We start from the raw sequence: 12,881 nt of genomic DNA, 5'->3' as shown, positions 1-12,881 counted from the left end.
TCCACTACTTAAGTTTTTTGTGTGATGGAACAAAAACCTTCATGTATCTTATATAAGTATATTTTCTTTATGACCATTAAAATAATGAAGAATAATCAATTTACGATATATAAATTAGCAAAATGTCTATGAATTTAAACTATTGTAATTAATATTCGTTTAGAAGTGGCAGGCTGGGGTGGAGTAGGACAGTTTTTGTGCATTGTAGACAGTCAGTAATAAACCTTTTAGAAGTACGTTACAATTTACTAAGGAGGAACTTAACATCTCCATCACTTTCTTGAGTTACGTCCGGCTGAATACTTTTGCCAATTATTCGATCGGACATGCTGCACGCAAAACGATGTACTAACTGAGCAAAATATTCGGCGGTTTTGCGGGGTATGGCCGGTTATTCGGTATTACCCAAATCACTATTCGTGGCATCTTTAGTAGAAAGCAAACCAATGCCATCTCTCGAATAAAGATATAAACTACATGCTTAGCTACGTGTGTACATTGAGCGATACTTGTACTTACACCGACAGTCAATAGATGTCAAATGGTGTAGAATATTATGCCCCCTCGTTTGCTCTTCCATTTCATATACATTATATACTATGTGCGGTTTACGCAGCGCGCCTGCAGACCCGTCTGTATGGTGAGGGTGTCGCCAACGTCCATACCACGTTGAATATACCGGTTCTCGTCCGATCACCGAAGTTAAGCAACGTCGGGCGCGGTCAGTACTTGGATGGGTGACCGCCTGGGAACACCGCGTGATGTTGGCTTTTGTTTTGTTTTGTTTTGTTTGTTGTATATGTGTATATGTGTATATGTATATATTTTTGCATTTGGTTAGTGTAAGTCGGTTTGTGTATGTGTATAGGTGTGGTTGTACTCGTAGTGCGTACATATAATATTACATGATGGTGCGCGGTGCGCGGTGTGCGGTGCGCGTGCAGACCCGTCTGTATGGTGAGGGTGTCGCCAACGTCCATACCACGTTGAATATACCGGTTCTCGTCCGATCACCGAAGTTAAGCAACGTCGGGCGCGGTCAGTACTTGGATGGGTGACCGCCTGGGAACACCGCGTGATGTTGGCTTTTTGTTTTGTTTTGTTTTGTTTGTTGTATATGTGTATATGTGTATATGTATATATTTTTGCATTTGGTTAGTGTAAGTCGGTTTGTGTATGTGTATAGGTGTGGTTGTACTCGTAGTGCGTAGTGCGTACATATAATATTACATGATGGTGCGCGGTGCGCGGTGTGCGGTGCGCGTGCAGACCCGTCTGTATGGTGAGGGTGTCGCCAACGTCCATACCACGTTGAATATACCGGTTCTCGTCCGATCACCGAAGTTAAGCAACGTCGGGCGCGGTCAGTACTTGGATGGGTGACCGCCTGGGAACACCGCGTGATGTTGGCTTTTGTTTTGTTTTGTTTTGTTTGTTGTATATGTGTATATGTGTATATGTATATATTTTTGCATTTGGTTAGTGTAAGTCGGTTTGTGTATGTGTATAGGTGTGGTTGTACTCGTAGTGCGTACATATAATATTACATGATGGTGCGCGGTGCGCGGTGTGCGGTGCGCGTGCAGACCCGTCTGTATGGTGAGGGTGTCGCCAACGTCCATACCACGTTGAATATACCGGTTCTCGTCCGATCACCGAAGTTAAGCAACGTCGGGCGCGGTCAGTACTTGGATGGGTGACCGCCTGGGAACACCGCGTGATGTTGGCTTTTGTTTTGTTTTGTTTTGTTTGTTGTATATGTGTATATGTGTATATGTATATATTTTTGCATTTGGTTAGTGTAAGTCGGTTTGTGTATGTGTATAGGTGTGGTTGTACTCGTAGTGCGTACATATAATATTACATGATGGTGCGCGGTGCGCGGTGTGCGGTGCGCGTGCAGACCCGTCTGTATGGTGAGGGTGTCGCCAACGTCCATACCACGTTGAATATACCGGTTCTCGTCCGATCACCGAAGTTAAGCAACGTCGGGCGCGGTCAGTACTTGGATGGGTGACCGCCTGGGAACACCGCGTGATGTTGGCTTTTTGTTTTGTTTTGTTTTGTTTGTTGTATATGTGTATATGTGTATATGTATATATTTTTGCATTTGGTTAGTGTAAGTCGGTTTGTGTATGTGTATAGGTGTGGTTGTACTCGTAGTGCGTACATATAATATTACATGATGGTGCGCGGTGCGCGGTGTGCGGTGCGCGTGCAGACCCGTCTGTATGGTGAGGGTGTCGCCAACGTCCATACCACGTTGAATATACCGGTTCTCGTCCGATCACCGAAGTTAAGCAACGTCGGGCGCGGTCAGTACTTGGATGGGTGACCGCCTGGGAACACCGCGTGATGTTGGCTTTTGTTTTGTTTTGTTTTGTTTGTTGTATATGTGTATATGTGTATATGTATTTCATTTTGCATTTGGTTAGTGTAAGTCGGTTTGTGTATGTGTATAGGTGTGGTTGTACTCGTAGTGCGTACATATAATATTACATGATGGTGCGCGGTGCGCGGTGTGCGGTGCGCGTGCAGACCCGTCTGTATGGTGAGGGTGTCGCCAACGTCCATACCACGTTGAATATACCGGTTCTCGTCCGATCACCGAAGTTAAGCAACGTCGGGCGCGGTCAGTACTTGGATGGGTGACCGCCTGGGAACACCGCGTGATGTTGGCTTTTGTGTTGTTGTGTTTTTTTTGTTGTATATGTGTATATGTGTATATGTATATATTTTTGCATTTGGTTAGTGTAAGTCGGTTTGTGTATGTGTATAGGTGTGGTTGTACTCGTAGTGCGTACATATAATATTACATGATGGTGCGCGGTGCGCGGTGTGCGGTGCGCGTGCAGACCCGTCTGTATGGTGAGGGTGTCGCCAACGTCCATACCACGTTGAATATACCGGTTCTCGTCCGATCACCGAAGTTAAGCAACGTCGGGCGCGGTCAGTACTTGGATGGGTGACCGCCTGGGAACACCGCGTGATTTTGGCTTTTTGTTTTGTTTTGTTTTGTTTGTTGTATATGTGTATATGTGTATATGTATATATTTTTGCATTTGGTTAGTGTAAGTCGGTTTGTGTATGTGTATAGGTGTGGTTGTACTCGTAGTGCGTAGTGCGTACATATAATATTACATGATGGTGCGCGGTGCGCGGTGTGCGGTGCGCGTGCAGACCCGTCTGTATGGTGAGGGTGTCGCCAACGTCCATACCACGTTGAATATACCGGTTCTCGTCCGATCACCGAAGTTAAGCAACGTCGGGCGCGGTCAGTACTTGGATGGGTGACCGCCTGGGAACACCGCGTGATGTTGGCTTTTGTTTTGTTTTGTTTTGTTTGTTGTATATGTGTATATGTGTATATGTATATATTTTGCATTTGGTTAGTGTAAGTCGGTTTGTGTATGTGTATAGGTGTGGTTGTACTCGTAGTGCGTACATATAATATTACATGATGGTGCGCGGTGCGCGGTGTGCGGTGCGCGTGCAGACCCGTCTGTATGGTGAGGGTGTCGCCAACGTCCATACCACGTTGAATATACCGGTTCTCGTCCGATCACCGAAGTTAAGCAACGTCGGGCGCGGTCAGTACTTGGATGGGTGACCGCCTGGGAACACCGCGTGATGTTGGCTTTTTGTTTTGTTTTGTTTTGTTTTGTTTGTTGTATATGTGTATATGTGTATATGTATATATTTTTGCATTTGGTTAGTGTAAGTCGGTTTGTGTATGTGTATAGGTGTGGTTGTACTCGTAGTGCGTACATATAATATTACATGATGGTGCGCGGTGCGCGGTGTGCGGTGCGCGTGCAGACCCGTCTGTATGGTGAGGGTGTCGCCAACGTCCATACCACGTTGAATATACCGGTTCTCGTCCGATCACCGAAGTTAAGCAACGTCGGGCGCGGTCAGTACTTGGATGGGTGACCGCCTGGGAACACCGCGTGATGTTGGCTTTTTGTTTTGTTTTGTTTTGTTTGTTGTATATGTGTATATGTGTATATGTATATATTTTTGCATTTGGTTAGTGTAAGTCGGTTTGTGTATGTGTATAGGTGTGGTTGTACTCCGTAGTGCATACATATAATATTACATGATGGTGCGCGGTGCGCGGTGTGCGGTGCGCGTGCAGACCCGTCTGTATGGTGAGGGTGTCGCCAACGTCCATACCACGTTGAATATACCGGTTCTCGTCCGATCACCGAAGTTAAGCAACGTCGGGCGCGGTCAGTACTTGGATGGGTGACCGCCTGGGAACACCGCGTGATGTTGGCTTTTGTTTTGTTGTTTTGTTTGTTGTATACGTGTAATGTATATATTTTTGCATTTGGTTAGTGTAAGTCGGTTTGTGTATGTGTATAGGTGTGGTTGTACTCGTAGTGCGTACATATAATATTACATGATGGTGCGCGGTGCGCGGTGTGCGGTGCGCGTGCAGACCCGTCTGTATGGTGAGGGTGTCGCCAACGTCCATACCACGTTGAATATACCGGTTCTCGTCCGATCACCGAAGTTAAGCAACGTCGGGCGCGGTCAGTACTTGGATGGGTGACCGCCTGGGAACACCGCGTGATGTTGGCTTTTGTTTTGTTTTGTTTTGTTTGTTGTATATGTGTATATGTATATATTTTTGCATTTGGTTAGTGTAAGTCGGTTTGTGTATGTGTATAGGTGTGGTTGTACTCGTAGTGCGTACATATAATATTACATGATGGTGCGCGGTGCGCGGTGTGCGGTGCGCGTGCAGACCCGTCTGTATGGTGAGGGTGTCGCCAACGTCCATACCACGTTGAATATACCGGTTCTCGTCCGATCACCGAAGTTAAGCAACGTCGGGCGCGGTCAGTACTTGGATGGGTGACCGCCTGGGAACACCGCGTGATGTTGGCTGTTTGTTTTGTTTTGTTTTGTTTGTTGTATATGTGTATATGTGTATATGTATATATTTTTGCATTTGGTTAGTGTAAGTCGGTTTGTGTATGTGTATAGGTGTGGTTGTACTCGTAGTGCGTACATATAATATTACATGATGGTGCGCGGTGCGCGGTGTGCGGTGCGCGTGCAGACCCGTCTGTATGGTGAGGGTGTCGCCAACGTCCATACCACGTTGAATATACCGGTTCTCGTCCGATCACCGAAGTTAAGCAACGTCGGGCGCGGTCAGTACTTGGATGGGTGACCGCCTGGGAACACCGCGTGATGTTGGGTTTTTGTTTTGTTTTGTTTTGTTTGTTGTATATGTGTATATGTATATATTTTTGCATTTGGTTAGTGTAAGTCGGTTTGTGTATGTGTATAGGTGTGGTTGTACTCGTAGTGCGTACATATAATATTACATGATGGTGCGCGGTGCGCGGTGTGCGGTGCGCGTGCAGACCCGTCTGTATGGTGAGGGTGTCGCCAACGTCCATACCACGTTGAATATACCGGTTCTCGTCCGATCACCGAAGTTAAGCAACGTCGGGCGCGGTCAGTACTTGGATGGGTGACCGCCTGGGAACACCGCGTGATGTTGGCTTTTTGTTTTGTTTTGTTTTGTTTGTTGTATATGTGTATATGTATATATTTTTGCATTTGGTTAGTGTAAGTCGGTTTGTGTATGTGTATAGGTGTGGTTGTACTCGTAGTGCGTACATATAATATTACATGATGGTGCGCGGTGCGCGGTGTGCGGTGCGCGTGCAGACCCGTCTGTATGGTGAGGGTGTCGCCAACGTCCATACCACGTTGAATATACCGGTTCTCGTCCGATCACCGAAGTTAAGCAACGTCGGGCGCGGTCAGTACTTGGATGGGTGACCGCCTGGGAACACCGCGTGATGTTGGCTTTTGTTTTGTTTTGTTTTGTTTGTTGTATATGTGTATATGTATATATTTTTGCATTTGGTTAGTGTAAGTCGGTTTGTGTATGTGTATAGGTGTGGTTGTACTCGTAGTGCGTAGTGCGTACATATATATTACATGATGGTGCGCGGTGCGCGGTGTGCGGTGCGCGTGCAGACCCGTCTGTATGGTGAGGGTGTCGCCAACGTCCATACCACGTTGAATATACCGGTTCTCGTCCGATCACCGAAGTTAAGCAACGTCGGGCGCGGTCAGTACTTGGATGGGTGACCGCCTGGGAACACCGCGTGATGTTGGCTTTTTGTTTTGTTTTGTTTTGTTTGTTGTATATGTGTATATGTGTATATGTATATATTTTTGCATTTGGTTAGTGTAAGTCGGTTTGTGTATGTGTATAGGTGTGGTTGTACTCGTAGTGCGTACATATAATATTACATGATGGTGCGCGGTGCGCGGTGTGCGGTGCGCGTGCAGACCCGTCTGTATGGTGAGGGTGTCGCCAACGTCCATACCACGTTGAATATACCGGTTCTCGTCCGATCACCGAAGTTAAGCAACGTCGGGCGCGGTCAGTACTTGGATGGGTGACCGCCTGGGAACACCGCGTGATGTTGGCTTTTGTTTTGTTTTGTTTTGTTTGTTGTATATGTGTATATGTGTATATGTATATATTTTTGCATTTGGTTAGTGTAAGTCGGTTTGTGTATGTGTATAGGTGTGGTTGTACTCGTAGTGCGTACATATAATATTACATGATGGTGCGCGGTGCGCGGTGTGCGGTGCGCGTGCAGACCCGTCTGTATGGTGAGGGTGTCGCCAACGTCCATACCACGTTGAATATACCGGTTCTCGTCCGATCACCGAAGTTAAGCAACGTCGGGCGCGGTCAGTACTTGGATGGGTGACCGCCTGGGAACACCGCGTGATGTTGGCTTTTTGTTTTGTTTTGTTTTGTTTGTTGTATATGTGTATATGTGTATATGTATATATTTTTGCATTTGGTTAGTGTAAGTCGGTTTGTGTATGTGTATAGGTGTGGTTGTACTCGTAGTGCGTACATATAATATTACATGATGGTGCGCGGTGCGCGGTGTGCGGTGCGCGTGCAGACCCGTCTGTATGGTGAGGGTGTCGCCAACGTCCATACCACGTTGAATATACCGGTTCTCGTCCGATCACCGAAGTTAAGCAACGTCGGGCGCGGTCAGTACTTGGATGGGTGACCGCCTGGGAACACCGCGTGATGTTGGCTTTTTGTTTTGTTTTGTTTTGTTTGTTGTATATGTGTATATGTATATATTTTTGCATTTGGTTAGTGTAAGTCGGTTTGTGTATGTGTATAGGTGTGGTTGTACTCGTAGTGCGTACATATAATATTACATGATGGTGCGCGGTGCGCGGTGTGCGGTGCGCGTGCAGACCCGTCTGTATGGTGAGGGTGTCGCCAACGTCCATACCACGTTGAATATACCGGTTCTCGTCCGATCACCGAAGTTAAGCAACGTCGGGCGCGGTCAGTACTTGGATGGGTGACCGCCTGGGAACACCGCGTGATGTTGGCTTTTGTTTTGTTTTGTTTTGTTTGTTGTATATGTGTATATGTATATATTTTTGCATTTGGTTAGTGTAAGTCGGTTTGTGTATGTGTATAGGTGTGGTTGTACTCGTAGTGCGTACATATAATATTACATGATGGTGCGCGGTGCGCGGTGTGCGGTGCGCGTGCAGACCCGTCTGTATGGTGAGGGTGTCGCCAACGTCCATACCACGTTGAATATACCGGTTCTCGTCCGATCACCGAAGTTAAGCAACGTCGGGCGCGGTCAGTACTTGGATGGGTGACCGCCTGGGAACACCGCGTGATGTTGGCTTTTGTTTTGTTTTGTTTTGTTTGTTGTATATGTGTATATGTATATATTTTTGCATTTGGTTAGTGTAAGTCGGTTTGTGTATGTGTATAGGTGTGGTTGTACTCGTAGTGCGTACATATAATATTACATGATGGTGCGCGGTGCGCGGTGTGCGGTGCGCGTGCAGACCCGTCTGTATGGTGAGGGTGTCGCCAACGTCCATACCACGTTGAATATACCGGTTCTCGTCCGATCACCGAAGTTAAGCAACGTCGGGCGCGGTCAGTACTTGGATGGGTGACCGCCTGGGAACACCGCGTGATGTTGGCTTTTTGTTTTGTTTTGTTTTGTTTGTTGTATATGTGTATATGTATATATTTTTGCATTTGGTTAGTGTAAGTCGGTTTGTGTATGTGTATAGGTGTGGTTGTACTCGTAGTGCGTACATATAATATTACATGATGGTGCGCGGTGCGCGGTGTGCGGTGCGCGTGCAGACCCGTCTGTATGGTGAGGGTGTCGCCAACGTCCATACCACGTTGAATATACCGGTTCTCGTCCGATCACCGAAGTTAAGCAACGTCGGGCGCGGTCAGTACTTGGATGGGTGACCGCCTGGGAACACCGCGTGATGTTGGCTTTTGTTTTGTTTTGTTTTGTTTGTTGTATATGTGTATATGTATATATTTTTGCATTTGGTTAGTGTAAGTCGGTTTGTGTATGTGTATAGGTGTGGTTGTACTCGTAGTGCGTACATATAATATTACATGATGGTGCGCGGTGCGCGGTGTGCGGTGCGCGTGCAGACCCGTCTGTATGGTGAGGGTGTCGCCAACGTCCATACCACGTTGAATATACCGGTTCTCGTCCGATCACCGAAGTTAAGCAACGTCGGGCGCGGTCAGTACTTGGATGGGTGACCGCCTGGGAACACCGCGTGATGTTGGCTTTTTGTTTTGTTTTGTTTTGTTTGTTGTATATGTGTATATGTATATATTTTTGCATTTGGTTAGTGTAAGTCGGTTTGTGTATGTGTATAGGTGTGGTTGTACTCGTAGTGCGTACATATAATATTACATGATGGTGCGCGGTGCGCGGTGTGCGGTGCGCGTGCAGACCCGTCTGTATGGTGAGGGTGTCGCCAACGTCCATACCACGTTGAATATACCGGTTCTCGTCCGATCACCGAAGTTAAGCAACGTCGGGCGCGGTCAGTACTTGGATGGGTGACCGCCTGGGAACACCGCGTGATGTTGGCTTTTGTTTTGTTTTGTTTTGTTTGTTGTATATGTGTATATGTGTATATGTATATATTTTTGCATTTGGTTAGTGTAAGTCGGTTTGTGTATGTGTATAGGTGTGGTTGTACTCGTAGTGCGTACATATAATATTACATGATGGTGCGCGGTGCGCGGTGTGCGGTGCGCGTGCAGACCCGTCTGTATGGTGAGGGTGTCGCCAACGTCCATACCACGTTGAATATACCGGTTCTCGTCCGATCACCGAAGTTAAGCAACGTCGGGCGCGGTCAGTACTTGGATGGGTGACCGCCTGGGAACACCGCGTGATGTTGGCTTTTTGTTTTGTTTTGTTTTGTTTGTTGTATATGTGTATATGTATATATTTTTGCATTTGGTTAGTGTAAGTCGGTTTGTGTATGTGTATAGGTGTGGTTGTACTCGTAGTGCGTACATATAATATTACATGATGGTGCGCGGTGCGCGGTGTGCGGTGCGCGTGCAGACCCGTCTGTATGGTGAGGGTGTCGCCAACGTCCATACCACGTTGAATATACCGGTTCTCGTCCGATCACCGAAGTTAAGCAACGTCGGGCGCGGTCAGTACTTGGATGGGTGACCGCCTGGGAACACCGCGTGATGGTGGCGTTTTGGTTTGTTTTGTTGTGTTTGTTGTATATGTGTATATGTGTATATGTATATATTTTTGCATTTGGTTAGTGTAAGTCGGTTTGTGTATGTGTATAGGTGTGGTTGTACTCGTAGTGCGTACATATAATATTACATGATGGTGCGCGGTGCGCGGTGTGCGGTGCGCGTGCAGACCCGTCTGTATGGTGAGGGTGTCGCCAACGTCCATACCACGTTGAATATACCGGTTCTCGTCCGATCACCGAAGTTAAGCAACGTCGGGCGCGGTCAGTACTTGGATGGGTGACCGCCTGGGAACACCGCGTGATGTTGGCTTTTGTTTTGTTTTGTTTTGTTTGTTGTATATGTGTATATGTGTATATGTATATATTTTTGCATTTGGTTAGTGTAAGTCGGTTTGTGTATGTGTATAGGTGTGGTTGTACTCGTAGTGCGTACATATAATATTACATGATGGTGCGCGGTGCGCGGTGTGCGGTGCGCGTGCAGACCCGTCTGTATGGTGAGGGTGTCGCCAACGTCCATACCACGTTGAATATACCGGTTCTCGTCCGATCACCGAAGTTAAGCAACGTCGGGCGCGGTCAGTACTTGGATGGGTGACCGCCTGGGAACACCGCGTGATGTTGGCTTTTGTTTTGTTTTGTTTTGTTTGTTGTATATGTGTATATGTATATATTTTTGCATTTGGTTAGTGTAAGTCGGTTTGTGTATGTGTATAGGTGTGGTTGTACTCGTAGTGCGTACATATAATATTACATGATGGTGCGCGGTGCGCGGTGTGCGGTGCGCGTGCAGACCCGTCTGTATGGTGAGGGTGTCGCCAACGTCCATACCACGTTGAATATACCGGTTCTCGTCCGATCACCGAAGTTAAGCAACGTCGGGCGCGGTCAGTACTTGGATGGGTGACCGCCTGGGAACACCGCGTGATGTTGGCTTTTGTTTTGTTTTGTTTTGTTTGTTGTATATGTGTATATGTGTATATGTATATATTTTGCATTTGGTTAGTGTAAGTCGGTTTGTGTATGTGTATAGGTGTGGTTGTACTCGTAGTGCGTACATATAATATTACATGATGGTGCGCGGTGCGCGGTGTGCGGTGCGCGTGCAGACTTCGTGTAGTGCGGGTGTCGCTCGTCGCGCACTCGTTTGTTTTCAGTTTCGTTACAATTTAAGCATTAAAACTCATACTTTAAAATACATACAGTTTTTTATTTTACATTTAAAACTAGGTAACAGTGAACAGTATACAAAGGACAACGATATCAAGAGAAAATATTAATTTTTTACTTCTTACAACATGTTTGTGCATTTTAGAATGCGACATTTAGTAATTATTTCATTTTCCTTCAAGTTTAGTCTTTGGTAGCAATGAACACGTAATGAACATGTTTGTATAAAAAAAAAATGTCACAAAGATTTACGAATATCACTGATTAGAAATTATTTTAGGATACCTTATACTTAATAAAACTAGAAGTACACATATAAAATCAGTACCTAAATTAAAATGCGTTACAGATTTTTGATGCAAAAAAAAACTATAAGGAAAGAAAGATGTTTTTGCGTATGATTATTGATTTCTTTAACTGTAGATTTTTAATATTAAAATTTAACATCTTTTATAAATGCATTACGTTGCGTGCGACTAGTAATTCAGAAATAGTTCTCAAGGCCAACCCAGTATGGTATTTGTATTTAAATATTTAAAATATATCAATTTGCAATCAATATCTACATTCTTTTATTACTTCCCATGGTGACTTTACCCATTACGGCTTATACATGTAACAATTATTCATATTATATTAATTTTGGTCCAATTTCATTGGGTTATATTACCAAATTTACCAACATAACATAATTGACGAAAAGTTGGATCTTGGAGACTTCTCGTCTTAGATGAATTTAGAAAAATCATTATTTTCATACATCACGTAGTTTAGACATTGACGATACACAGCTAGAATGCGCTTCCACTAGATCAACTGTTAAAATGTTTCAACTGATAACAACGCTTACTCTTTACATCTCATCTTGCTACTCCTATGGAAACGCATCCTAAAATATACATATACGATAACAAAAAAAAAACAAACGTAAACAGTAAGGACAGGGTCCTATTCCGTCTACGAGGGTATATCCGTCTTTTTGCTATCACGCGCGATATAATCAGACAGCTATAATAGCCGCATAGGTAAATAGCAGATATTGAATCTCTTACCTATACTGCTATTGAACTTATCCTTCGAATAGATCGCCCGCAATTGGAAAAAGACGGATTCGCCGCTATAGAGTGATTAGGGCACTCGGACTTTACCTAATTTTCTTATACCTCAGTTGAATATGTGTATAGCAAAGTTTACTTCTTGCAATATGGCATACAACTAACCTAGGGCAAAAGGGTGCATATATCGAATCCCTTTTGGTTATGTAAAATCGAATTATCATTAGAAATATTTACAGACCGCATTCATTCACATATATATCGCACTTTTAATAAAATAATGACCTGTTTCAAAATTGTTAATTTGTGGCAGTCATCGGAAAACTAATTTTTGTTTGCTACCTTTTTTTGAAGTTGCTATAAAATTAAGCTTATTAAAGATAGGTAAAAAATGAAAAAAAAAAAAGGAAAAAACTAAACGGTCGCAAACAGAAATTGTTTGTTTGACGATTCCCACAAAGTATCAATTTTGGAATGGGTCATTATTTTATTAAGAACTAGCGACCCGCCCCGGCTTCGCACGGGTGCAATGCTGATACTAAATACACTACAGAAAAACTGTGAACGTTGTATATAAAAACATAGCGGCCCGCTCTGGCTTCGCACGGGTATAACATAACAAAATAACTATTTCTCCACTATTTAATGGATGTTATTATACACATAAACCTACCTCTTGAATCACTCTATCTATTAAAAAAACTGCATCAAAATCCGTTGCGTAGTTTTAAAGATTTAAGCACACATAGGGACGAGAAAGCGACTTTGTTTTATACTATGTAGTGATGCGATATGTTGGGTCCAATTTCACATGATGTCACCCTTCGCCACTGCTATCCCTTAAGGCTGACCTATGAGTTCTTGTCTGTAAGTTTGACCACAACAGCCTTGACCTCTGTATAGTTGTTGATGCCGTAAGGCCGTTCTCCCTGCCGATACCGGACTGCTTGAATCCTCCGAAAGGCGCTTGGTTGCCGAAGATATTGTAGTCGTTCACCCAAACTGTGCCGGCGCGGATCTTCTGCAATACACAAAAGAGAAATAGTTTTTATAAAACGTTTT

At 44.7% G+C, this 12,881-nt stretch overlaps 32 non-coding genes across 32 annotated transcripts; all 32 read left to right on the top strand.

The window, feature by feature from the left end:
- The first annotated feature begins 651 nt into the window (after nucleotides 1–651).
- On the top strand, nucleotides 652–770 carry LOC119193089. The gene has a single exon (XR_005113834.1). It is a non-coding gene; the product is annotated as a 5S ribosomal RNA (ribosomal RNA).
- Nucleotides 771–968: 198 nt separating this feature from the next.
- LOC119193088 lies at nucleotides 969–1,087 on the top strand. The gene has a single exon (XR_005113833.1). It is a non-coding gene; the product is annotated as a 5S ribosomal RNA (ribosomal RNA).
- A 206-nt stretch (nucleotides 1,088–1,293) lies between these two features.
- LOC119193087 lies at nucleotides 1,294–1,412 on the top strand. Its single transcript, XR_005113832.1, has one exon. It is a non-coding gene; the product is annotated as a 5S ribosomal RNA (ribosomal RNA).
- A 198-nt stretch (nucleotides 1,413–1,610) lies between these two features.
- LOC119193086 lies at nucleotides 1,611–1,729 on the top strand. Its single transcript, XR_005113831.1, has one exon. It is a non-coding gene; the product is annotated as a 5S ribosomal RNA (ribosomal RNA).
- Nucleotides 1,730–1,927: 198 nt separating this feature from the next.
- Nucleotides 1,928–2,046, top strand: LOC119193084. The gene has a single exon (XR_005113829.1). It is a non-coding gene; the product is annotated as a 5S ribosomal RNA (ribosomal RNA).
- Nucleotides 2,047–2,245: 199 nt separating this feature from the next.
- LOC119193083 lies at nucleotides 2,246–2,364 on the top strand. Its single transcript, XR_005113828.1, has one exon. It is a non-coding gene; the product is annotated as a 5S ribosomal RNA (ribosomal RNA).
- Nucleotides 2,365–2,562: 198 nt separating this feature from the next.
- LOC119193082 lies at nucleotides 2,563–2,681 on the top strand. The gene has a single exon (XR_005113827.1). It is a non-coding gene; the product is annotated as a 5S ribosomal RNA (ribosomal RNA).
- A 198-nt stretch (nucleotides 2,682–2,879) lies between these two features.
- On the top strand, nucleotides 2,880–2,998 carry LOC119193091. Its single transcript, XR_005113836.1, has one exon. It is a non-coding gene; the product is annotated as a 5S ribosomal RNA (ribosomal RNA).
- Nucleotides 2,999–3,204: 206 nt separating this feature from the next.
- On the top strand, nucleotides 3,205–3,323 carry LOC119193081. Its single transcript, XR_005113826.1, has one exon. It is a non-coding gene; the product is annotated as a 5S ribosomal RNA (ribosomal RNA).
- A 197-nt stretch (nucleotides 3,324–3,520) lies between these two features.
- On the top strand, nucleotides 3,521–3,639 carry LOC119193080. The gene has a single exon (XR_005113825.1). It is a non-coding gene; the product is annotated as a 5S ribosomal RNA (ribosomal RNA).
- Nucleotides 3,640–3,843: 204 nt separating this feature from the next.
- Nucleotides 3,844–3,962, top strand: LOC119193079. The gene has a single exon (XR_005113824.1). It is a non-coding gene; the product is annotated as a 5S ribosomal RNA (ribosomal RNA).
- Nucleotides 3,963–4,162: 200 nt separating this feature from the next.
- LOC119193078 lies at nucleotides 4,163–4,281 on the top strand. Its single transcript, XR_005113823.1, has one exon. It is a non-coding gene; the product is annotated as a 5S ribosomal RNA (ribosomal RNA).
- A 187-nt stretch (nucleotides 4,282–4,468) lies between these two features.
- LOC119193077 lies at nucleotides 4,469–4,587 on the top strand. Its single transcript, XR_005113822.1, has one exon. It is a non-coding gene; the product is annotated as a 5S ribosomal RNA (ribosomal RNA).
- A 190-nt stretch (nucleotides 4,588–4,777) lies between these two features.
- On the top strand, nucleotides 4,778–4,896 carry LOC119193076. Its single transcript, XR_005113821.1, has one exon. It is a non-coding gene; the product is annotated as a 5S ribosomal RNA (ribosomal RNA).
- A 199-nt stretch (nucleotides 4,897–5,095) lies between these two features.
- Nucleotides 5,096–5,214, top strand: LOC119193090. The gene has a single exon (XR_005113835.1). It is a non-coding gene; the product is annotated as a 5S ribosomal RNA (ribosomal RNA).
- A 191-nt stretch (nucleotides 5,215–5,405) lies between these two features.
- On the top strand, nucleotides 5,406–5,524 carry LOC119193075. The gene has a single exon (XR_005113820.1). It is a non-coding gene; the product is annotated as a 5S ribosomal RNA (ribosomal RNA).
- Nucleotides 5,525–5,715: 191 nt separating this feature from the next.
- Nucleotides 5,716–5,834, top strand: LOC119193073. The gene has a single exon (XR_005113818.1). It is a non-coding gene; the product is annotated as a 5S ribosomal RNA (ribosomal RNA).
- Nucleotides 5,835–6,030: 196 nt separating this feature from the next.
- Nucleotides 6,031–6,149, top strand: LOC119193072. The gene has a single exon (XR_005113817.1). It is a non-coding gene; the product is annotated as a 5S ribosomal RNA (ribosomal RNA).
- A 199-nt stretch (nucleotides 6,150–6,348) lies between these two features.
- Nucleotides 6,349–6,467, top strand: LOC119193071. The gene has a single exon (XR_005113816.1). It is a non-coding gene; the product is annotated as a 5S ribosomal RNA (ribosomal RNA).
- Nucleotides 6,468–6,665: 198 nt separating this feature from the next.
- On the top strand, nucleotides 6,666–6,784 carry LOC119193070. Its single transcript, XR_005113815.1, has one exon. It is a non-coding gene; the product is annotated as a 5S ribosomal RNA (ribosomal RNA).
- Nucleotides 6,785–6,983: 199 nt separating this feature from the next.
- On the top strand, nucleotides 6,984–7,102 carry LOC119193069. Its single transcript, XR_005113814.1, has one exon. It is a non-coding gene; the product is annotated as a 5S ribosomal RNA (ribosomal RNA).
- Nucleotides 7,103–7,293: 191 nt separating this feature from the next.
- On the top strand, nucleotides 7,294–7,412 carry LOC119193068. Its single transcript, XR_005113813.1, has one exon. It is a non-coding gene; the product is annotated as a 5S ribosomal RNA (ribosomal RNA).
- A 190-nt stretch (nucleotides 7,413–7,602) lies between these two features.
- Nucleotides 7,603–7,721, top strand: LOC119193067. The gene has a single exon (XR_005113812.1). It is a non-coding gene; the product is annotated as a 5S ribosomal RNA (ribosomal RNA).
- A 190-nt stretch (nucleotides 7,722–7,911) lies between these two features.
- On the top strand, nucleotides 7,912–8,030 carry LOC119193066. Its single transcript, XR_005113811.1, has one exon. It is a non-coding gene; the product is annotated as a 5S ribosomal RNA (ribosomal RNA).
- Nucleotides 8,031–8,221: 191 nt separating this feature from the next.
- On the top strand, nucleotides 8,222–8,340 carry LOC119193065. Its single transcript, XR_005113810.1, has one exon. It is a non-coding gene; the product is annotated as a 5S ribosomal RNA (ribosomal RNA).
- A 190-nt stretch (nucleotides 8,341–8,530) lies between these two features.
- On the top strand, nucleotides 8,531–8,649 carry LOC119193064. The gene has a single exon (XR_005113809.1). It is a non-coding gene; the product is annotated as a 5S ribosomal RNA (ribosomal RNA).
- A 191-nt stretch (nucleotides 8,650–8,840) lies between these two features.
- Nucleotides 8,841–8,959, top strand: LOC119193094. The gene has a single exon (XR_005113839.1). It is a non-coding gene; the product is annotated as a 5S ribosomal RNA (ribosomal RNA).
- Nucleotides 8,960–9,157: 198 nt separating this feature from the next.
- LOC119193093 lies at nucleotides 9,158–9,276 on the top strand. The gene has a single exon (XR_005113838.1). It is a non-coding gene; the product is annotated as a 5S ribosomal RNA (ribosomal RNA).
- Nucleotides 9,277–9,467: 191 nt separating this feature from the next.
- LOC119193092 lies at nucleotides 9,468–9,586 on the top strand. The gene has a single exon (XR_005113837.1). It is a non-coding gene; the product is annotated as a 5S ribosomal RNA (ribosomal RNA).
- A 199-nt stretch (nucleotides 9,587–9,785) lies between these two features.
- Nucleotides 9,786–9,904, top strand: LOC119193085. The gene has a single exon (XR_005113830.1). It is a non-coding gene; the product is annotated as a 5S ribosomal RNA (ribosomal RNA).
- Nucleotides 9,905–10,102: 198 nt separating this feature from the next.
- Nucleotides 10,103–10,221, top strand: LOC119193074. The gene has a single exon (XR_005113819.1). It is a non-coding gene; the product is annotated as a 5S ribosomal RNA (ribosomal RNA).
- Nucleotides 10,222–10,411: 190 nt separating this feature from the next.
- On the top strand, nucleotides 10,412–10,530 carry LOC119193063. The gene has a single exon (XR_005113808.1). It is a non-coding gene; the product is annotated as a 5S ribosomal RNA (ribosomal RNA).
- The last annotated feature ends 2,351 nt before the right edge of the window (nucleotides 10,531–12,881 follow it).

This window comes from Manduca sexta, unplaced genomic scaffold (assembly GCF_014839805.1).
Source record: "Manduca sexta isolate Smith_Timp_Sample1 unplaced genomic scaffold, JHU_Msex_v1.0 HiC_scaffold_3585, whole genome shotgun sequence".
Classification (NCBI taxonomy): domain Eukaryota; kingdom Metazoa; phylum Arthropoda; class Insecta; order Lepidoptera; family Sphingidae; genus Manduca; species Manduca sexta.
The sequence above is the reverse complement of the archived record's forward strand: the minus strand, read 5'-3'. Positions and strand labels throughout refer to the sequence as shown.